The sequence below is a fragment of the Chrysemys picta genome, chromosome 15, assembly GCF_011386835.1.
Source record: "Chrysemys picta bellii isolate R12L10 chromosome 15, ASM1138683v2, whole genome shotgun sequence".
Taxonomy (NCBI): Eukaryota; Metazoa; Chordata; order Testudines; family Emydidae; genus Chrysemys; species Chrysemys picta.
Window position 1 is genome coordinate 11,073,257 of NC_088805.1, and position 22,330 is coordinate 11,095,586.

The 22,330-nt window shown below is 51.9% G+C and overlaps 1 non-coding gene and 1 pseudogene across 1 annotated transcript; both read left to right on the plus strand.

Annotated features, from left to right (window-relative positions):
* Nucleotides 1-231: 231 nt before the first annotated feature.
* On the plus strand, nt 232-402 carry LOC112061752 (U2 spliceosomal RNA; annotated as a pseudogene).
* Nucleotides 403-15,720: 15,318 nt separating this feature from the next.
* Nucleotides 15,721-15,908, plus strand: LOC135975879 (U2 spliceosomal RNA). Its single transcript, XR_010592952.1, has one exon. It is a non-coding gene; the product is annotated as a U2 spliceosomal RNA (small nuclear RNA).
* The last annotated feature ends 6,422 nt before the right edge of the window (nt 15,909-22,330 follow it).

The following is a 22,330-nucleotide window of genomic DNA, read 5'->3' on the forward strand; positions in this document are numbered from 1 at the left end:
ACCATCACCCAACCCACCTACTTGTGCCCATGGCTACTGGTACCCCATGTATGGATGATTGACCCTCACCGATTATCAACTAGGTCTTGATCTCGCCCGCCACCCACCCCCCCATTGGGGACACTACAGTCCGTATAGATTATGTGAGCTGCCAACCCCAACACAACAACATCCCCATATACTCTGTATGTTCCCCCCAATGACTGACACCTGACTCCTTGAATCGTTTGTACCGTCTTTATTTTTAAATATTCTCTAATAAAATTTAAATCTGATACGTCCTCTATCTGAGGACTATATATTAAATAGATTTTTGGAACAGGGAGATGGAATAGGAGCTTGCTCCATCCACTCCACGCATCAACCTGGTATTGCAGTACCTCCAGGAACGGTGCACCTCCCCTCAGGGAGACTATTGTGGTGAAAAAAATAGAATCTATTGAATGTGTTACACCAATACTGACTTGGACTCCGAATATATTCTAGAAGTGGCATACTAGAGATCACTTCTTTGCTGATGTGTGTATGTACTTTGTGAACCTTGTAACTGATACTCAAGCCTGACCCCAGATGTCTAGTACCTTCCTTCTTAACTTGTGTACTTGATTTCAATGCCCCTCTGCCACGTACATTGGCCAAACTGGACAGTCTCTACGCAAAGGAATAAATGAACACAAATCAGACATCAAGAATTGTAACATTCAAAACCAGTAGGAGAGCACTTCAATCTCCCTGGACACTCAAACAGACTTCAAAGTGACCATTCTTCAACCAACAAACCCTTCACACACAGACTTCACTCCAAATGCTCTCTGTATGTGTGTGTGTGTATATATATATATCTTCAATATATGTTCCATTCTATATGCGTCCGAAGAAGTGGGCTGTAGTCCACGAAAGCTTATGCTCTAATAAATTTGTTAGTCTCTAAGGTGCCACAAGTACTCCTGTACTTCCTTTCCCTCTGTTGATACGTTAGCACTGACCCCAAACTTGGTAAAGCAACCCCATCTTTTCATGTGCTATCTTTTTCACTCCAGGCATGTGATGAAGTGATAATACTTGTATTCAACAACAGTGTGAATTAGATAGATTTGGTTATATTCTTCTCCCCTCCCAGCATATGTTGCATGGATCTCTATTTGTGAGATCATGTGAAGGCACAAGGTGTCCTTCTGCTCCCAGAGGTCCCCGATCCTGTTCCCCCCCTCCCCTCCCAAAACCTACTGTAAATTCTAAATCATTATATTTTACTTCTCATTTTTAGGATGTGGCTTGGGATAGGCCACTTAATGGGGGTGGGTGTTTGCAGAGTGAAGATTAAGCTCATTCACAGGAGCTTTGTGATGGAGTGTACATTATCTAGTGTTTATGGCAGGCTTTACCGCTGAAGTGCTGCTCAGTACTCTGCTATTAAACTCTGTTTTTGTGGGGATCGATTTACCCCCGTCAGGCACTCAGCGAGAGAGTTGCTTCTCCCGCCCTTGCAGTTATTAATTTTTCCACCAAGCTTTGAAATCTGAACCAGCAGGTGGCACCACAGCTCCACAGCCAACCCTAGAGAGAGGAAAGTGAAGTCCTGCTCTGCAGACCGAGCAGAGCAGGCTATTGGGACCCACAGGACGTGCAGTCGAGGGGCTCGTCTGACTGGCATCATAGCTATAAGCATAGTAGCTATTCCAGCGTAACTCCCCCACGGAGACGCTATTCCAGATAGAAGCAACTTGGTTCCCCAAAGTTACTACTCTGCTTTGATGAAAAACATCATCTTCCATCTCAGGTTTTCCATGTACTGCCCACGGATGGTATCCTCCAGGGTCCTCTCCAGCATAATTCTCGCTCTCAGAGTGATGATGCTGTCGTCTCTTCCAAATACGGCTCCCCCCTGGGTACCTGGCGACATCTTGGCTGGAAGGGGCCATGGCGATTCGCTTCCTGATGATGTCACGCACAGCACTCGCCACAAAGTTCCTCACTGTAGCATCCAGGCACATCGAAAGATGGAAGGCGCAAGTGGATCGCCGCAGCGTCAGCCAGATCACCCCCTTCGAGGGATGTTGCTGCCTCCCTGCTGTTAGATGGAATGTACTGTTTCAATTACCTATTAATAAGATGTTTTTAAAATACTGAAATGAATCACTGACTTTGAACTGAAATTCAAAATGGAATACATGAACTCTAACTTTGAACTCCATCTTTGAGAGGGGACTTATTTACTACACAGACTCTAGCTTAAAACCAGTCAGAACCGGTTTTTCCCGCCAAGTCCAACCCTCAGTGTTCCATCACCTCAGAACTCTCCCCGCCAAAAAGGCTTTATAAGGTCTTGTTCAGCGCCTGCGCGGGGCTGTCCATTCCAGCGACAGTTCGTACACGGTCGGGTCTTCGCAGAGCTTCAGAGCCGAGATCGAAGAACAACATCTATCCCGTAGTGTGTTTGAGGAAGAGGAGTCCTGTCATCGTCATTCCTATATCCTGCATCTCCTGGTGTCCCTCATCCCAGAGGGTCTCCTCGCCCGCGACGAGAACCATCAGTCGTCTGGACTCCCCAGTGTTCCTTCTCAAGGACTCTAAATCAGTCCAAGAGTTGTAGGTCCTGGGCATCACGCCTGTACGTGACATCTGCTGCATCAGAGCAATAGGAGAAAGGTTTCCGTGTTGGGGTATTGTTTATTGTTTTGTAGAATCCCATGGAAGGGTGTATGGGCCTGAGCTTCAAGCTCTCAGAGTCAGTCACTGATCCACTATTTTACTGATTTATGGTTTTGCTGTTTCACTGTGTTATTCTTGTATTTCTCTCTCCCCCCCCCCATTCTCCCTAGTTTTTCTGTACCTTTTATCCCTAATTCACTTACCTTTATTTGCACCGTATTATCTTGTCTTTTCTTTATTTTATTATATTTTATGGGTAGCTAAATCCACCGGTGACAGACACGGAAGGGAGCCGAGTCTGCAGGGGCTTCTGAGAAAAGGGGCTTCCCCTGTTATATCTTCCCTCTACCATCTCTCTAGTATTTCCTTTGAAGCGTTACCTTCTTCCCCTCGAGGTAACAGTGCCTATGCGTGATGTACACCAGCTCATTACTGGCCCGCCGGGGCCAGCTGCCTTCTTTGCCAGCTGCCTTATGGAGCGGTCTGCCTTGTTGAGTGGTACCTTCGCCACAGCAGTTAGCACCAGGCAACCAGGATCTGTGTTTCTTCCAGGAGTCGTCGTACCAAATGCCTTCCTTTCCTGGGGCTCTATTTTGTGTCTTTAGCAGTCTGTTACTATTTCCTGTAGCGTAAAGTGTTCTTCCAGACCCTCTTCATGGCTGAGCTGGGGCAGGGGCAAAATGCATCCCAAACGCTGTGCATCATTCTGGACTACACGGTCAAACACAGCCATGGAGTAGGAGAAGAGTCTCTCGGGTGGGATGGCACAGTAGGATGAGGGCCCATCGAGGATCTTCCTCATAGCCTTAGGACAGTTTGACCATTATGGCTTCTGGATCCTGGAATCTGCTGCCAGAACTTGGGTGTTTCCTCTCCCGGCTTCCCGGCTGTAGTTATAGCTAGACGCAGGGGTTCTGTGAGAAGTCGCTGTGTTCCCTGGATTTCCATTCTTTCCTCATGGAATTTCTGCAGACAGGTCTTCAGTGAGCCTGTTTACAAGGCGGTCAAAGTCATTGAAGGATTCTGTCCTCCATCCCACTCAACTCCCTCAGAGCTACAACAGGAAGAGACGGTCCAACAACTTACTGCATGGCTTGCCATGTTATAGCAGTCTGCCACCCGCCCATAAGCCAGGTAATCATCCATGCTGCATTCAGTGCAAGAAACTGGATAGCCCCCCAATCTGTTGCTGGATTTGTGCCTGCATTCTCTTTTTACTCCTGCAGCTCTTTCCTTTCTTGTTTTGTTTGTATCAGGGTTTTTTTTTTTTTCATTGCCTTAAGTTTAAAGAACGTTAATGAAGTTTATCTACCCCCTCCTCTAATCCCCCTCAAATCTTTCCTGATCCCTAGCTCCTCTGGTGGCTTAGGAGCAGGCTTTTAAAAACTTGGTTCTCCCTGAGTAGCCCTAGCCCCTGGTTATATAGTTCATAACAGTTTAATCATCATTAAAAGTGTGAAGATACCAACGATAGACACATTCTGTAACTAGAATCTGAAAAGTATATAAAGATTCTGAAAATAGCCTCCACCCCCCGCCAAAACTAGCACAGTGCCCCCTCCACCCTCCCCAAACACACACCTCTTCAAAAGCACTCGCTGGCAAAAACAAGAGTCAGCGCCTGTGCTACGGCCAACAAGCTCACCCCAAGGGTCATGTAGTCGCTCCTCCTTCACCTGGAGAACTGCCTCCCAAACTCAGGTTAGCTCAGGGGTCTCAAACTCAAATGACCACGAGGGCCGCATGAGGATTAGTACATTGGCCCGAGGACCGCATTACTGACACCTCCCACCCCCACCCCTGCCGCCCTCGGCCCCACCCCCACTCCACCCCTTCCATGAGGCCCCACCCCTGCCCCGCCTCTTCCCTGCCCCCATTCCAACCCCTTCCCAGAAATACATACCATATGATGGGGGCTAATTTAGCTACAACAAGTCAGGAAAAAGATCTTGGAGTCATCGTGGATAGTTCTCTGAAAATGTCCATGCAGTGTGCAGAGTGGTCAAAAAAGCAAACAGGATGTTAGGAATCATTAAAAAGGGGATAGAGAATAAGACTGAGAATATATTATTGCACTTATATAAATCAATGGTACGCCCTCATCTCTAATACTGCGTACAGATGTGGTCTCCTCATCTCAAAAAAGATATACTGGCACTAGAAAAGGTTCAGAAAAGGGCAACTAAAATGATTAAGGGTTTGGAACGGGTCCCATATGAGGAGAGATTAAAGAGGCTAGGACTCTTCAGCTTGGAAAAGAGGAGACTAAGGGGGGATATGATAGAGGTATATAAAATCATGAGTGATGTGGAGAAAGTGGATAAGGAAAAGTTATTTACTTATTCCCATAATACAAGAACTAGGGGTCATCAAATGAAATTAATAGGCAGCAGGTTTAAAACAAATAAAAGGAAATTCTTCTTCACGCAGCGCACAGTCAACTTGTGGAACTCCTTACCTGAGAAGGTTGTGAAGGCTAGGACTATAACAGAGTTTAAAAGAGAACCGGATAAATTCATGGTGGTTAAGTCCATTAATGGCTATTAGCCAGGACGGGTAAGGAATGGTGTCCCTAGCCTCTGTCGGTCAGAGGATGGAGATGGATGGCAGGAGAGAGATCACTTGTTCATTGCCTGTTAGGTTCACTCCCTCTGGGGCACCTGACATTGGCCACTGTCGGTAGACAGGATACTAGGCTAGATGGACCTTTGGTCTGAGCCGGTACGGTCTTTCTTATGTTCTTAAATCCCCACCCCAACTCTGCCCCCAGGGGGTGCAGGAGAGGTGTGGGGTGCTGCAGGGGGTCAGGGTGCAGGAAGGGTTCGGGGGCAGGATCTGGCCCAGTGCCTACCGGGGGCAGGGAAGGCTCCCTGCCTGCCTGCCCTGCCCTGCCCCGCGCTGTTCCGGGATGAGGCTGGAACGTGGGGAAGGGGGGCGGAGGGGCTGTGTGTTAATGTTGCTTCAGGCAGCGCCTCCAGCAGCTCCCATTGGCCGTGGTTCCCCGTTCCCGGCCAATGGGAGCTGCTGGAGGCGCTGCCTCAAGCAACAGGAACGCACAGCCCCTCTGCCCCACCCCCAACCTTATGTTCTAGCCTCTTCCCAGAGCCCTGAACCCACCGAACCTAACTGAACCCCACCACGTGAGGGTCACCCCATCCCCATTACCCAGCCCGCTTACTTATACCCATGACTGTCTGTACTTTCTGTATGAGAGATGGACCCTCACCGCTTGTCAGCTGTATCTTGATCCCGCCCACTGTTTACCCCCGCATTGGGGACACTGCAGTCTGTATATAATGTGTGCTGCCCAACACCAAAATACTAGCATCCCCCTCTACTCTGTATGTTATCCCCAATGACCAATAACTGACTTTTCAAACTATGTATCATCTATTTTTAATCATTATCTAATAAACGTTTAAATCTGTTCTTATCAGTTTCGTCATTTTTTTTTTTATTTGATAAACTGCTACACTGATGCAATATATCTGCTGCTCTAAAAAAGAGCTAATGGGATGCATCCCGCTGCCCCTAAAACACAGCCCAAAACGCTGGCCACTGCCCCAGCACGTCACAGGCTCCCAGCCGTTGCCACCCAGTTCTTCCCTGAGTGCTCCTCAGACCGCTGCCCGAAAAAGACCCTCGGGGTCTCAGAGCCACGGCGGACCAGCAGCTGCAGAGGAAAGAGCAAGGGTGGGAAGAACCCCACCTTGGGATGCTGCCACAGAAAGCTCCCACATACCGGGACATCACGGAGAGGAGGAACATCCACCCCGCTCTCCAGCCGCAGAGGGGGCGCCCCGCCATTCTCCTGCCGACCACCAGCGGCTGCAGCCACCGGGAGTCTGCCCTGCTGCGCTCCTGCGGCCAGGGAAGCCTCGCGCCGATGACCAGCAGCAGGGAGCCTGCCCCACCCCGCGCCTACCACAGGAGCATCGCGGACCGATAGCCTGCAGCTGCAGTAGCTGAGAGACTGCCCCCCTGCGCCCCTAACGCCGGAAAACCCTGCTGCCGCCCAGCTGCTGCTCCCCGCGCCGGGGGGCTGCTCCCCGCGCCGGGGGACTGCCCCCTCGGGTCCCAGCCGCCTGGGAGACCAGCCGTCGCTCAACTGCTACTCCTGAGTCCAGGTAAGTGCCCCACTGAGCCTCAGCACCTACCCACACAAGGGGGCTCTCCCACAGCCCCCCCACACCACCGGGGGATGCCTGCCCCGCCCCCTGGCTGCCACTACCGATCCCCGTGGCACGCCGCAGCCACCGTTGCTCCGGCCGCCAGGGAACTCCTGCTCCGCTCCCCAGCTGCCGCAGCCCAGGGAGCCCCACCATGTGCCCCAGTCGCGGCTGCCTTGGCCACCGGGGATCTCCTGCTCTGCGCTGCTGACGCCTATGCAGCCAGGGGATCCCCACCACCTGCCCCAGCCACTGCTGCCCGAGCCACCGGGGACGTCTCACCCCGCGCTCCAGCCACCACCGCTCACGGTGCCCAAGGAGCTCCCTGATGCGACCCAACCCGCTGGCTGCTACAAAACCTGAGAGACCTGCCCGCCCCTCACCTGACACTGCAGCTGCTGAGTGACTCCCCCGCTGCCCACCAGCCGCTCCAGCCACCGGGGGACCCCCCAATCACTCCCCTGCTTCAGCAACCGCCGGGGACCCCCTCCACGCTCCTGCTGACGAGGGACCCACCCATTGCCCCACAGCAGCTGCAACTACTGAAAGGTCCCCCGATGCCTCCCAGCTGCCAAGGGAACTCTGCCCTACGCCCCAGCCGCCATGAGACATCTCCCCTGTTCTCCTAAGGTCCCCGGACACGCCCCCTGCTCCCAGCAGCTCCAGCCGTCACAAGACGGCTCCCCTGTCCTCCAGCAGGGACTAGGCACACCCCCTGCTCTCCAGCAGTCCCCGCCGCTGAGACACGACCCCCCCGACCTCCAGCGGGACACCCTCACTGGAGAAACCTCTACTACCACTGGGACCCCCGCTCCACAGGGGACTGACGATAACATCTACCTGAAATACCCACTTGCCGCTGGTGCGCTCATCTGCCCCATCTGCTTGCCGCCCCGACGTTTCCATAGAATATCAGGGTTGGAAGGGACCTCAAGAGGTCATCTAGTCCAACCCCCTGCTCAAAGCAGGACCAATTCCCAACTAAATCATCCCACCCAGGGCTTTGTCAAGCCGGGCCTTAAAAACCTCCAAGGAAGGAGACTCCACCACCTCCCTAGGTAACACATTCCAGTGTTTCACCACCCTCCTAGTGAAATAGTTTTTCCTAATATCCAACCTGGACCTCCCCCACTGCAACTTGAGACCATTGCTCCTTGTTCTGTCATCTGCCACCACTGAGAACAGCCGAGCTCCATCCTCTTTGGAACCCCCCTTCAGGTAGTTGAAGGCTGCTATCAAATCCCCCCTCATTCTTCTCTTCTGGAGACTAAACAATCCCAGTTCCCTCAGCCTCTCCTCATAAGTCATGTGCTCCAGACCCCTAATCATTTTTGTTGCCCTCCGTTGGACTCTTTCCAATTTTTCCACATCCTTCTTGTAGTGTGGGGCCCAAAACTGGACACAGTACTCCAGATGAGGCCTCACCAATGTCGAATAAAGGGGAACGATCACATTCCTCGACCTGCTGGCAATGCCCCTACTTATACAGCCCAAAATGCCGTTAGCCTTCTTGGCAACAAGAGCACACTGTTGACTCATATCCAGCTTCTCGTCCACTGTGACCCCTAGGTCCTTTTCTGCAGAACTGCTACCTAGCCATTCGGTCCCTAGTCTGTAGCAGTGCATGCGATTCTTCCGTCCTAAGTGCAGGACTCTGCACTTGTCCTTGTTGAACCTCATCAGGTTTTTTTTGGCCCAATCCTCTAATTTGTCTAGGTCCTCTGTATCCGATCCCTACCCTCTAGTGTATCTACCACGCCTCCTAGTTTAGTGTCATCTGCAAACTTGCTGAGAGTGCAGTCCACACCATCCTCCAGATCATTAATAAAGATATTAAACAAAACCGGCCCCAGGACCGACCCTTGGGGCACTCCGCTTGAAACCGGCTGCCAACTAGACATGGAGCCGTTGATCACTACCCGTTGAGCCCGACGATCTAGCCAGCTTTCTATCCACCTTACAGTCCATTCATCCAGCCCATACTTCTTTAACTTGGCGGCAAGAATACTGTGGGAGACCGTATCAAAAGCTTTGCTAAAGTCAAGGAATAACACATCCACTGCTTTCCCCTCATCCACAGAGCCAGTTATCTCCTCATAGAAGGCAATTAGGTTAGTCAGGCACGACTTCCCCTTCGTGAATCCATGCTGATTGTTCCTGATCACTTTCCTCTCCTCTAAATGTTTCATAATTGATTCCTTGAGGACCTGCTCCATGATTTTTCCAGGGACTGAGGTGAGGCTGACTGGCCTGTAGCTCCCCGGATCCTCCTTCTTCCCTTTTTTAAAGATGGGCACTACATTAGCCTTTTTCCAGTCATCTGGGACCTCCCCCGATCGCCATGAGTTTTCAAAAATAATGGCTAATGGCTCTGCAATCTCACCCGCCAACTCCTTTAGCACCCTCGGATGCAGCGCATCCGGCCCCATGGACTTGTGCACGTCCAGTTTTTCTAAATAGTCCCGAACCACTTCTTTCTCCACAGAGGGCTGGTCACCTTCTCCCCATACTGTGCTGCCCAGTGCAGCAGTCTGGGAACTGACCTTGTTCGTGAAGACAGAGGCAAAAAAAAAAAATCATTGAGTACATTAGCTTTTTCCACATCCTCGGTCACTAAGTTGCCTCCCTCATTCAGTAAGGGGCCCACACTTTCCTTGATTTTCTTCTTCTTGCTAACATACCTGAAGAAACCCTTCTTGTTACTCTTAACATCTCTTGCTAACTGCAACTCCAAGTGTGATTTGGCCTTCCTGATTTCACTCCTGCATGCCTGAGCAATATTTTTATACTCCTCCCTGGTCATTTGTCCAATCTTCCACTTCTTGTAAGCTTCTTTTTTCGCTTAAGATCAACAAGGATTTCACTGTTTAGCCAAGCTGGTCGCCTGCCATATTTACTATTCTTTCTACACATCGGGATGGTTTGTTCCTGCAACCGCAATAAGGATTCTTTAAAATACAGCCAGCTCTCCTGGACCCCTTTGCCCTTCATGTTATTCTCCCAGGGGATCCTGCCCATCTGTTCCCTGAGGGAGTCAAAGTCTGCTTTTCTGAAGTCCAGGGTCCGTATTCTGCTGCTCTCCTTTCTTCCTTGTGTAAGGATCCTGAACTCGACCATCTCATGGTCACTGCCTCCCAGGTTCCCATCCACTTTTGCTTCCCCTACTAATTCTTCCCTGTTTGTGAGCAGCAGGTCAAGAAAAGCTCTGCCCCTAGTTGGTTCCCCCAGCACTTGCACCAGGAAATTGTCCCCTACACGTTCCAAAAACTTCCTGGATTGTCTGTGCACCGCTGTATTGCTCTCCCAGCAGATATGAGGGTGATTAAAGTCTCCCATGAGAACCAGGGCCTGCGATCTAGCAACTTCTGCTAGTTGCCGGAAGAAAGCCTCGTCCACCTCATCCCCCTGGTCTGGTGGCCTATAGCAGACTCCAACCACGACATCACCCTTGTTGCTCACACTTCTCAACTTTATCCAGAAACTCAGGTTTTTCTGCAGTTTCATACCGGAGCTCTGAGCAGTCATACTGCTCTCTTACATACAACGCAACTCCCCCACCTTTTCTGCCCTGCCTGTCCTTCCTGAACAGTTTATATCCATCCATGACAGTACTCCAGTCATGTGAGTTATCCCACCAAGTCTCTGTTATTCCAATCACATCATAGTTGCCTGACTGTGCCAGGACTTCCAGTTCTCCCTGCTTGTTTCCCAGGCTTCTTGCATTTGTGTATAGGCACTTAAGGTAACTCATCGATCATCCCTCTTTCTCAGCATAAGCCAGGAGTCCTCCCCTCTTGCGCTCTCCTGCTTGTGCTTCCTCCCAGGATCCCATTTCCCCACTTACCTCAGGGCTTTGGTCTCCTTCCCCCGGTGAACCTAGTTTAAAGCCCTCCTCACTAGGTTAGCCAGCCTGCTGGCAAAGATGCTCTTCCCTCTCTTCGTTAGGTGGAGCCCGTCTCTGCCTAGCACTCCTCCTTCTTGGAACACCATCCCATGGTCGAGGAATCCAAAGCCTTCTCTTCGACACCACCTGCGTAGCCATTCATTGACTTCCACGATTCGACGGTCTCTACCCCTGTCTTTTCCTTGCACAGGGAGGATGAACGAGAACACCACTTGCGCCTCAAACTCCTTTATCCTTCTTCCCAGGGCAACGTAGTCTGCAGTGATCCGCTCAAGGTCATTCTTGGCAGTATCATTGGTGCCCACGTGGAGAAGCAGGAAGGGGTAGCGATCCGAGGGCTTGATGAGTCTCGGCAGTCTCTCCGTCACATCGTGTATCCTAGCTCCTGGCAAGCAGCAGACCTCTCAGTTTTCCCGGTCGGGGCAGCAGGGGCACTCTTAGGAGTGGTGGTTGTGGAACCCCCATCCCTAGGACAGTGCATCTTTTGCCTTCCAATCGGTGGAGTCTCCTTCTGCTCCCTTCCCTCAGATGGGTCATCTAGTCCACTCTCCGCATTGGTACCTGTAGATACTCGTTTCTCCAGCCCTCGAACCTTCTCTTCCAATATGGAGACCAGCTTGCACTTTGTACAGACAAAGTCGCTTCTGTCCTGTGGAAGAAAGACAAACATGGCACAACCTGTGCAGGTTACAACAGCTGATCGCTCACCTTCCATATCACCATCCTCTTAAGAACTTCCTCACCTGTTGCAGGAACTACTCGAAGAAACCTACAGATGAAAGCCTCAGTGAGCTCTCCCTAGGCGAACTCCCAGGCAAACTCCCGCTGTTAGCCTCTGCTGTTTGCCGCTCCTCGGAGGGGTCACCAGGCACCTGAAGAGGTGCTACAACAAATCCACCGCCTTCAGCTGTGCCCTCTGCAGCCTGCCCTTCGAGTCCCAGAAGAGATGTAAGGCGCACCAGGCCAGCTGCAAGTAAGCCCGCACAGCAGCAACAACTCTGATTCCCGCCTCCTGCCCTCCTGTGCCCCGGCCCGCTGCTCCTGCGCCGCAAGGAAACAGGGCACCCCCTCCAGCCGCTACCCTAAACCCCACTCCAGTCCCCGAACTGGTGGACCAGGGCCCCACCATCGAGACGACGCCTCCCGCAGCGGGAAACGTAGACCGAGCCCCTGCCATCAGGAGACCTGTCACATCCTCCCAGGTCGCCCGGAAGCTCTCTGAGCTGAGACGTCTGTGTCCTCCTGACGCCCAACCAGCGCAACCCCATCCCAAGAAGGGTCATCGCCCCGCCACGCGTGGCCGCCCGAAATCCTGCCTCCAGAGGAACCGACGCCGGCCCTCAGGCCACCCTACGAGCACCAACCACAGGAAGAGCCAACGCGACTCCTCAGCCTGCATGGCGAACCCCACCCCGCCGAGGGTACGGGGTCCACCCCCCAGATCGCTCTGCAAACTTCCACTGTCAGAGGAGTCAACGCCACAACCAGACTGCAACACCAGACCCCCATCGTCAGACGGGCCAGTACGACCTCAAAAGACACCAGACCGATCCCTGCCGCCAGAAGGTCGCACGCTTCCACAGCAACCCCCCAGACAACAGCCACACACGGAAGACCTAGCATCACCCCCGCACTCATTGACCAGATCCAGATTCCACCAACAACCAAATTACCCCACGGGCGACTATGCCCCAGAAACCAACCGAAAAGTCCCCTGAACCACAAGCGAGACAACCCATCGACCACGCGACAAACTCACTGCCCACGGCCACCGAGGAGCCCGAGGATCAGAGGCCGACGGCTAGGCCAGCCACACCTTGGCAGGCCGCCTGGATCGAGGAGCTCCAAGCGGTAACCTCCTTCACAGAATTTGACCCGCTCATCGACAGACTCACCCGCGAGCTGTCCACAGAGAGTGCCTTCAGGAGGACAGAGAACCAGGAGACCATCCGGCCTGCCCCCAGGCGGCCCGTCCCGCACCGCGACACCAACACTAGGGGAGTTGGAAGGAGGAATGCCAGCTGCTGCTACGACCCGGCAACGGCTTCAAGGATCCAGAAGCTGTACCGGACGAACCGCCTCAAGGCCGTGAGAGAGGTCCTCGACGGGCCCCCGTCCTACTGCACGATCCCGCCCAAGCGACTCCACAACTACTTCCTCGGAGTGTTCGGCGGCGTGCCCAGGAACGACGTGCAGTGCAGTGCCCCCGCCCCCTGCCCCGCCTTACCGATGCAGATGATCTGGAGGCAGACTTCACCCCTAAAGAGGTGACGGCCAGGCTCTCCAAAACCAAAAACACCGCACCTGGAAAAGACAGCATCCCCTACAGCCTCCTAAAGAAGCGAAGCCCCGGCTGCCTCGTGCTCTCCAGTATCTTCAACTTGTGCAAGCGATTCGGCCGATCTCCCACCTCCTGGAAGAAGGCCATGACCGTCCTGATCCACAAGAAGGGCGAGCGAGACGACCCCAGCAACTGGAGACCCATCTCCCTCTGCTCCACCATGTACCAACTGTACGCCAGCTGCCTGGCAGCCAGGATCACGGAGTGGGCGACGACCGGGGGAGCCATCAGCCCCGCCCAGAAGGGCTTCATGCCGTCAGAGGGGTGCTACGAGCACAACTTCCTGCTCCAGACCGTCACCCAGACGACCAGGAGAACGCAGAAGCACTGCACGGTAGCGTGGCTCGACCTGGCCAACACCTTCGGGTCCATCCCCCACCACCATATCTTTGACACACTCCAGGAGTTTGGGATGCGAGAGACCTTTCTTCACCTGATCCGGGAACTATACGAGGGCTGCAGCACCAGCGTCTGCCTGGTAGAAGGGGAGACCGCCGAGATACCGATCCGCAGCGGCGTGAAGCAGGGTTGCCCCCTCAGTCCGATCGTCTTCAACCTCGCCATGGAGCCGCTCCTGCGGGCGATCTCCGATGGCGCCGACGGCTTCAACCTGCATGGCGAGAGGGTGAGCGTCTTGGCCTACGTGGACGACCTGGTCCTGATCGCGGATGACCCAGAGAGGCTCCAGGGCATGCTCGACACCATCGGGAGAGCCGCAGACTGGACGGGACTCCGCTTCAATGCCAAGAAGTGCGCGTCCCTCCACATTGACGGGAGCAAGGGGGACTCGATACTGACGATGGAGTTCCTCAACCAGGGCGAGTCCGTCTTTCCCCTGGCGGAGGGGCAGGCGTACCAGCACCTCGGCACGCCGACAGGCTTCCGCGTCCGGCAGACTCCCGAGGGCACCATGCGTGAGATCCTGCAGGATGCCGCCAAGATCGACACATCCCTGCTAGCGCCGTGGCAGAAAATCAACACCATCAACACCTTCCTGATCCCCCGCATCGCCTTCGTCCTGAGAGGATCCGCCGTGCCAAAGGTGCTCCTCAACGAGGCAGACAACACCATCCGGCAGCTGGTCAAGAAATGGCTGTCCCTGCCCCAAAGAGCCAGTAATGAGCTCGTATATATCGCGCACAGGCACGGTGGTGCCAACGTGCCCCGCATGGGAGACCTGTGCGACATCGCGGTCATCATGCACGCCTTCCGTCTCCTGACGTGCCCGGACGCGAAGGTGAGGAACATCGCGACGACCGCCCTGCGCGCCGTCATAGGGAAGCAAATGGGCAGACCTCCCTCCGACCGGGATGCGGCCAGCTTCCTGAGCGGCTCCGTAGACGGCGAGTTCGCCCGGGACAGGGGCGTCATCGCCTTGCTGTGGTCCCGCGCCCGCAATGCCACTCGCCAACTGGGGAAGCGTCTGGGATGTTGCTGGGTATGGCGCAAGGAACGACAGGAGCTGGGAGTCCCGGTGCCGCGGATTGGGATGGAGGACAACACCATCATCACCCCCGGAACCAGAGAGACGTGCTGGAGAGATCCCTGAAGGCTGCTGTCCATGCGGTCTACGTGGACACCCTGAAGAAAAAAACGGACCAGGGTAAGGCCTTCGAGGTGACCAGCAAGTGGGACTCCAGCAACCACTTCCTCCGCATGGGCAGCTTCACCCAGTTCGCCGACTGGCGGTTCATACACCGTGCCCGGCTGAATTGCGTCCCCCTCAACAGAGCCGTCCGCCACGGGAACTGGGACAAACGCCGCAGGAAGTGCGGGTACGTCGCCGAAACCCTGCCCCATGTCCTATGCAGCTGCAAGCCTCACGCCAGAGCCCGGCAGCTGCGCCACAACGCTGTCCAGGACCGCCTAGTTAAGGCCATCGACCCACGCCTGGGAGAGGTCACAGTCAACCGCCGTCCCCAGCACCGACAGCCCACTGTGCCCGGACATGATCATCACGGACGAGGTTGGAAAAAAAGATCATCCTGGTCGACGTAATGATTCCATTTAAGAACAGGACCCCAGCCTTCCGTGAAGCCCGAGCCCGCAAGCTTGAAAAGTACGCCCCCCTGTATGACGCCCTGCGGACAAAGGGCTACGAGGTGCACACCGACGCTCTGCTCGTTGGGGCCCTGGGTGCCTGGGACCCATGTAACGAACGCATGCTGAGGACCTGTGGGGTAGGCCGTCATTACGCGCAGCTCATGAGACGCCTAATATTCTCGGACACTATTTGTTGGTCTCGGGACATCTACACAGAGCACATCACCGGCCACTGCCAATACCGGGAGTGAGCCGGGGAGACCTTGTGCACCCGCAAGGGGGAAGAGACCTATAAACTCCCCCTGATGGACCTCATCCCCTGAGCCCTGAACACACCGAACCTAACTGAACCCCACCACGTGAGGGTCACCCCATCCCCATTACCCAGCCCGCTTAATTATACCCATGACTCTCTGTACTTTCTGTATGAATGATGGACCCTCACCGCTTGTCGACTGCATCTTGATCTCGCCCACTGTTTACGCCCCCATTGGGAACATTACAGACTGTATATATTATGTGTGCTGCCCAACACCAAAATACTAGCATCCTCCGATACTCTGTATGTTACCCCCAATGACCAATAACTGACTTCTCAAACTCTATGTATCATCTATTTTTAATCATTATCTAATAAACTTTTAAATCTGTTCTTTTCAGTTTAGTATCTGATACGCCCTCTATCTGAGGACTATATATTAAATGGATTTTTGGAACAGGGAGATTGAATAGGAGCTTGCTCCATCCACTCCACGCATCGACCTGGTATTGCAGTACCTCCAGGAACGGTGCACCTCCCCTCGGGGAGACTATTGTGGTGGAAAAATAGAATCTGTTGAATTTGTTACACCAATACTGATTTAGGGCTGGTCCACACTAACCCCCCGCTTCTAACTAAGATAGCTGAAGTCGAAGTACCTTAGTTCGAACTACAAGGTACTTACCGCGGGTCCACACGTGGCAGGCAGGCTCCCCCGTCGACTCCGCATACTCCTCTCACGGAGCAGGAGTACAGGTGTCGACGGCGAGCACTTCCGGGATCGATTTATCGCGTCTAGACAAGACGCGATAAATCGATCCCAGAAGATCGATTGCTTACCGCCGAACCCAGAGGTAAGTATAGACGTACCCTTAGACTATAAATATATTCTAGGAGTGGCATACCAGAGGTCACTTATTCACTGACAGTTGTATGCATCTTGTGAACCTTGTAACCGATGCCTGTAATCGCTCAGAACTCAAGCCTGACCCCAGATGTCTAGTACCTTCCTTCTTAACTTGTGTAAACTTGATTTCAATGCCCCTCTGCCATGTACACTGGCCAAACCGGACAGTCTCTACGCAAAGGAATAAATGGACACAAATCAGACATCAAGAATTGTATCATTCAAAAACCAGTAGGAGAGCACTTCAATCTCCCTGGACATTCAAACAGACTTCAAAGTGGCCATTCTTCAACAAAAATACCCCTCATAAAAAAAAGACTTCAATGACAAACTGCAGAATTGGAATTAATTTGCAAACTTGACACCATCACATTAGGCTTGAATGAAGACTGGGAGTGGCTGGGTCACTTCAAAAAGTAGTTTTCCCTCTGTTGATACTCACCCCTTTGCGTCGTTAGCACTGACCCCCAACTTGGTAAGGCAACTCCCATCTTTTCATGTGCTGTCTTTTTCACTCCAGGCATCTGATGAAGTGATACTACTTGTATTAAACAACAGTTTGAATTAGATAGACTTGGTTATATTCTTCTCCCCACCCAGCATATGTTGCATGGATCTTAATTTGTGAGATCATGTGAAGGCACGAGGTGTCCTTCTGCTCCCAGAGGTCCCCATCCTGTTTCCTACCCCCCCCCCCAAACCTACAGTAAATTCTAAATCATTATACTTTACTTCTCATTTTTAGGATGTGGCTTGGGATAGGCCACTTAATGGGGGTGGGTGCTTGCAGAGTGAAGATTAAGCTCATTCACAGGAGCTTTGTGATGGAGTGTACGTTGTCTAGTGTTTGTGGCAGGCTTTACCGCTGAAGTGCTGCTCAGTACTCTGCTATTAAACTTTTTTTGTGGGGATCGATTTACCCCTGTCAGGCACTCAGCGAGAGAGTTGCTTCTCCCGCCCTTGCAGTTATTTATTTTTTCCACCAAGCTTTGAAATCGGAACCAGCAGGTGGCACCACAGCTCCACAGCCAACCCTAGAGAGAGGAAAGTGAAGTCCTGCTCTGCAGACCGAGCAGAGCAGGCTGTTGGGACCCACAGGACGTGCAGTCGAGGGGCTCGTCTGACTGGCATCATAGCTATAAGCATAGTGCCTATTCCAGCGTAACTCCCCCACGGAGACGCTATTCCAAATAGAAGCAACTTGGTTCCCCAAAGTTACTACTCTGCTTTGATGAAAAACATCATCTTCCATCTCAGGTTTTCCATGTACTGCCCACGGATGGTATCCTCCAGGGTCCTCTCCAGCATAGTTCTCGCTCTCAGAGTGATGATGCTGTCGTCTCTTCCGAATATGGCTCCCCTGGGTACCTGGCGACATCTTGGCTGGAAGGGGCCACGGCGATTCGCTTCCTGATGTCACGCACAGCACTCGCCCCAAAGTTCCTCACCATAGCACCCAGGCACGTCGAAAGATGGAAGGCGCAAGTGATCGCCGCAGCGTCAGACAGATCACCCCCTGCCTATGCGAGACGTACACCAGCTCGTTACTGGCCCTCCAGGGAGGTACATCCTCTTCTTTGCCAGCTGCCTTATGGAGCTGTCTGCCTTGTTGAGTGGTACCTTTGCCACAGCAGTTAGCGCCAGGCAACCAGGATCTGTGTTTTTTTTTTCCCCCCTCCCAGGAGTCGTTGTACCAAATGCCTTCCTTTCCTGGGGCTATATTTTGTGTCTTTAGGAGTCTGTTACTATTTCCTGTAGCGTAAAGTGACAAGCTATATAAGTGAAAGAGAGATAATGGTAATCGTTTGGCAGGCATTGAGAGAGTGAGAAAAATCTACCCTATATTCAAGAAAAAATAATAACTATTCTAGGCTTTAATAGCCTACAAATCATAGATGCACATAGTTTGAAATCACTTGCTCACCAAATTCTCAGAATATTTTGACTGATTGATAGATCGATAGATCTTCCTTCGCTTCTCTCAAAACCCTCTATTTATCCTTTCATCAGGACTCTGTGATATTTACTGTGAAGTTTTCTGAAACTGATGGAGGGAAGCCAAAACAAGATCCGCTCGACCCACGTCCATAAGACGATCACCTGCAAACTCAGTCATCTGAAGCATGGATAGCGCATGAAGCGCAAAGCAGCGTGTGCACTAAAGTACACAATTGTACCTATACAGATCAAAAGAAGAAAACCCACGAACACTTAAGAAAATGAAGAAAACCACTATACGACTGAGCGTGCTGGACCGTAAACAAAAGACGGCGGCCTTCCAGCTATCGCCAGCCAAGGGGGACGCTATACACGACCTCACTGTTAGGCCCCCACCCACTGACCACAGGCAGCGCAGCAGAGCTGAGCGGCTTCCTGCCTGCTTGCTCCACGTGGCTGCCAGCATCTCCCTATGGCCCCTGGGCAGGGTGGGTTTGTCCCAGGGCCTGCACCCCAGACCACCTCCCCCAACTCAAACTCCCTCCCAGAGCCTTAGGCAGGTGGGGGACAGAGATTGGGGGGGGTGGCCTGCCACCCCTGATAGCATGGTCTGTTTGAGGGACCATGTGCTGAGCCTAGCAGCCTTTAAAAAGCCCACTCCTAAGTGACCAGAAGCGCTAGAGAACAGGAGAATTTTGCAAGGGGGTTCTCCAGGTGAAAGAGGAGCAACTGCGTGACCCCTGGGCTGAGTGGCTGCAGTGTGTGTTTGTGGTGTACTTGCTGCTAGACTGAAGTATATACCGTGTGGTCTGTTTGTTTGAGGGACTGTATGCCGAGCCTAGCGCTTGAGAGCTTCTTAAGGAAACTTTGATCCCTTTAGCACCCATCACCTTTGAACCAGGGGGTGGGGCTATGCAGGGAGAATAAAGCTTTAAAATGCCCCCTCCTAAGAAACCAGAGGAGCTAGAGAATACGCTAGAGAAATTATTTAAGGTTATTTAAGGCTCCGATTGAAAGAAACTATACAACAAATCAACCTTGCTAGAGAAATTAGTTTCTCTATTTGTTATAACCACAATGCTCTCCGAGGGGAGGTGCACCATTTCTGGAGGCACTGTATTCTCGGCCAATGGGAGCTGCTGGGGGCGCTGCCTCAACCAACAGCAACACACAGCCGCTCTGCCCCCACCCCCACGTTCTAGCCCAGACGTGCACCAGGGTAGGGCGCGGTGGCTGCAAGGGGCTCACGGGCCGGAGATAATAACCCCGCGGGCCGCATGTTTGAAACCCCTGGGTTAGCTGCTCCTGTTCTCTAGCTCCTCTGGTTGCTGAGGAGCAGGCTTTGTAAAGTCTTGTTCTCCCTGAGGAGCCCCACCCCCTGGTTAGGGGTTGATTAGGTGCTAAAGGGCTTGGCCATCACAGCCACCTTAAGAAGCTCTCAGCTTTTCTAGCAGGCCTTTAGGCGCAGCACAGGGTCCCTCAAAGGAACAGACCACACTGTATACTTCAGTCAAGCAGCAAGCACACACCAGACACAAGCTACAGCCCATAGGTGCTGACTCCCTGGGTGCTCAGGACCCAGGAGCCAGAGCTTGAGTGTGGAATGTGATGAGTTTGAGCAGGGGGTGGGACTAGATGACCTCCTGAGGTCCCTTCCAACCCAGATAGTCGATTATTCTAGTCTATGAATTCTGTGCTGCTAACCACTTCTGCCCTTTGGGCAGGGAGTTTGTTTGTAAACAGAGACAGGGGGATTAAGATAACAAAAAGGCTTGTTATTAAATTAATGATCACTAGATCATGAAAGCATTACCAGGCACTCAAGTAAAAGATAGGAATAAATGGTCCATTTTCAGAATGGAGAGAAGTAAATAGTGGTGTCCCTGAGGGGCTTGTACTGGGACCAGTCCTAGCCAACCTATTCATAAGTGATCTGCAAAAAGGGGTAAACAGTGAGGTGGCAAAATTTGCAGATGAGAACTATCTTAAGTAGTTTTGTAAGTCCCAAGCAGACTGCAAAGAGCTACAAAAGGATCTCACAAAACTGGGTGACCTGGCAACAAAATGGCAGATGAAATTCAATGTTAAATGCCAAGTACAGGCGAGTTACATCATATGAGCATTTAACTTAAGTGAATTCAACTATACGCGCTCGGCAAAAAAACGAACAAGATACCTGTAAATAGTGCAGGCGATTCCACCCAATGAGCTTTTATGCCCCGGAGTGAGCGTGAGGTGGGAGACGTGAATCTGCTGTTCCTCAATCGGTCTCAGTTCCGGCGTGCCTCTCATAGGGTGAGCGGCTCGCTGCACAGAGTGCGAGTCTAGTGTTTAAAGATACTTATTTTTTGTACAATGTGGCCCCTAAATGCAAGCCAACTACTTCATCTGGTGCTCAACCGAAGAAACCGCAATCTGTTTCAATGCTGAAGGAAAAACTGGCTGTGTTGGACTTCTTGAGAGACGGTATGTCGGTCTCCAACGCGGCGTGTAAATATGGCCGCAACGAATCTAGCATCCGTGCCATCAAGATTCGAGAGAGAAATTCGTCAAGCAGTGGCATCAAGTGCTCCAATAACGGCTAAGGTGATGAGCCAGGTGCGTGATAAGACTTTAGTGAAGACTGAATAGGTATAAAACTTATGACTGGAAGACCTGAATCTTAAACGTGTGCCTATTGATGGCAACACGTTGCGAGAAAAGGCTCTTAGCTTCTACGCGCTGTTCAAACCTCCTGCCGGAGAGGGACAGCCTTCTGAGGAGAAGGAATTCAAAGCCAGCCAAGGTTGGCTTAACAGTTTTAGGAACCGCTTCAACCTCAAAAATGTGCAGACTACTGGTGAAGCTGCATCTGCCAATGAAGAGGCAGCAAAAGCCTATCCCGAACGATTAAAGAAAATCATAGAAGAAGAAAAGGGCTGTCTTCCGGAACAAGTTTTTAATGCTGACGAGACTGGGCTCTTCTGGAAAAAAATGCCCAACCGCACTTACATTTCGAAATCAGAAAGACAAGCCCCTGGCTTCAAAGCAGCTAAAGACCATGCGACTGTGTTGTTTTGTGGCAATGCGGCTGGGCATTTAATAAAGCCGGGCTTGCTCTACACGGGTGCAAATCCCCGTGCCCTAAAAGGCAAGAACAAAAATCTCCTGCTTGTGTTCTGGCAATCAAATAAAAAGGCTTGGGTGACGGCAGTATTATTTCTGGATTGGTTCCACAAGTGTTTCATTCCAGAAGTCAAACGGTACCTCGAAGAGAAAGGACTTGACTTTAAAGTGTTACTGATTGTAGACAATGCTCCTGGCCACCCTGCGGCACTCCGGTTTGCACGTAATGACGTTGAAGTCGTCTTCCTCCCCCCCAGGCCAATACCACCTCTATCCTCCAACCTCTCAACCAAGGCGTGATTCCCTGTTTCAAGGCCACGTACAGGAGGCTTACGTTATCATGGATACATAGCACTATGGATGCTGATCCCAATCTTAATGTGATGGAGTGTTGGAAGTCCTTCAACATTGCTGATTGCAACACTTATATTAAACAGGCAATGGATGCAATCAAGCCTGAAACAGTCAAAGCATGTTGGCGAAACCTATGGAAAGAATGTGTGAATGATTTTAAGGGTTTCTCGACCATTGACAAAGAAGTGAAACGCATTGTTCAGGTGACCAGGCAAGTGGGTGCTGATGGCTTCGTTGACATCCTTGAGGAAGAAATTGAAGAATTAATTGAGAGCCATAGAGAAGCATTAACTCTTCTGAAGAAGTGAGGTTTTTACCCAGGAAAGCTTATGCCCAAATAAAACTGTTAGTCCTTAGGGTGCCACCAGACTCCTTGTTGTTTTTATTGACTGTTTGTTAGTCAGAGGAACTGATAAAATCGTCTACAGAAGACTATGACGACGACTAACAGGAAGAGCCAGCAAGTTGGAATCTTCACAAATTTCCTGAAGAGTTCCAAGCAGCAAAACCCTTGAATGATTTAATTTCTGAATACGATCCCTCTATGGAACGAAGCTTCAAAAATCACGTATTACGGACCATTTGAGACCGTATCAAGAAATGTTTGAGCAGCTCAAGAGACAACAGCGACCGTTGCCGATCACCATGTTTTTCAAGG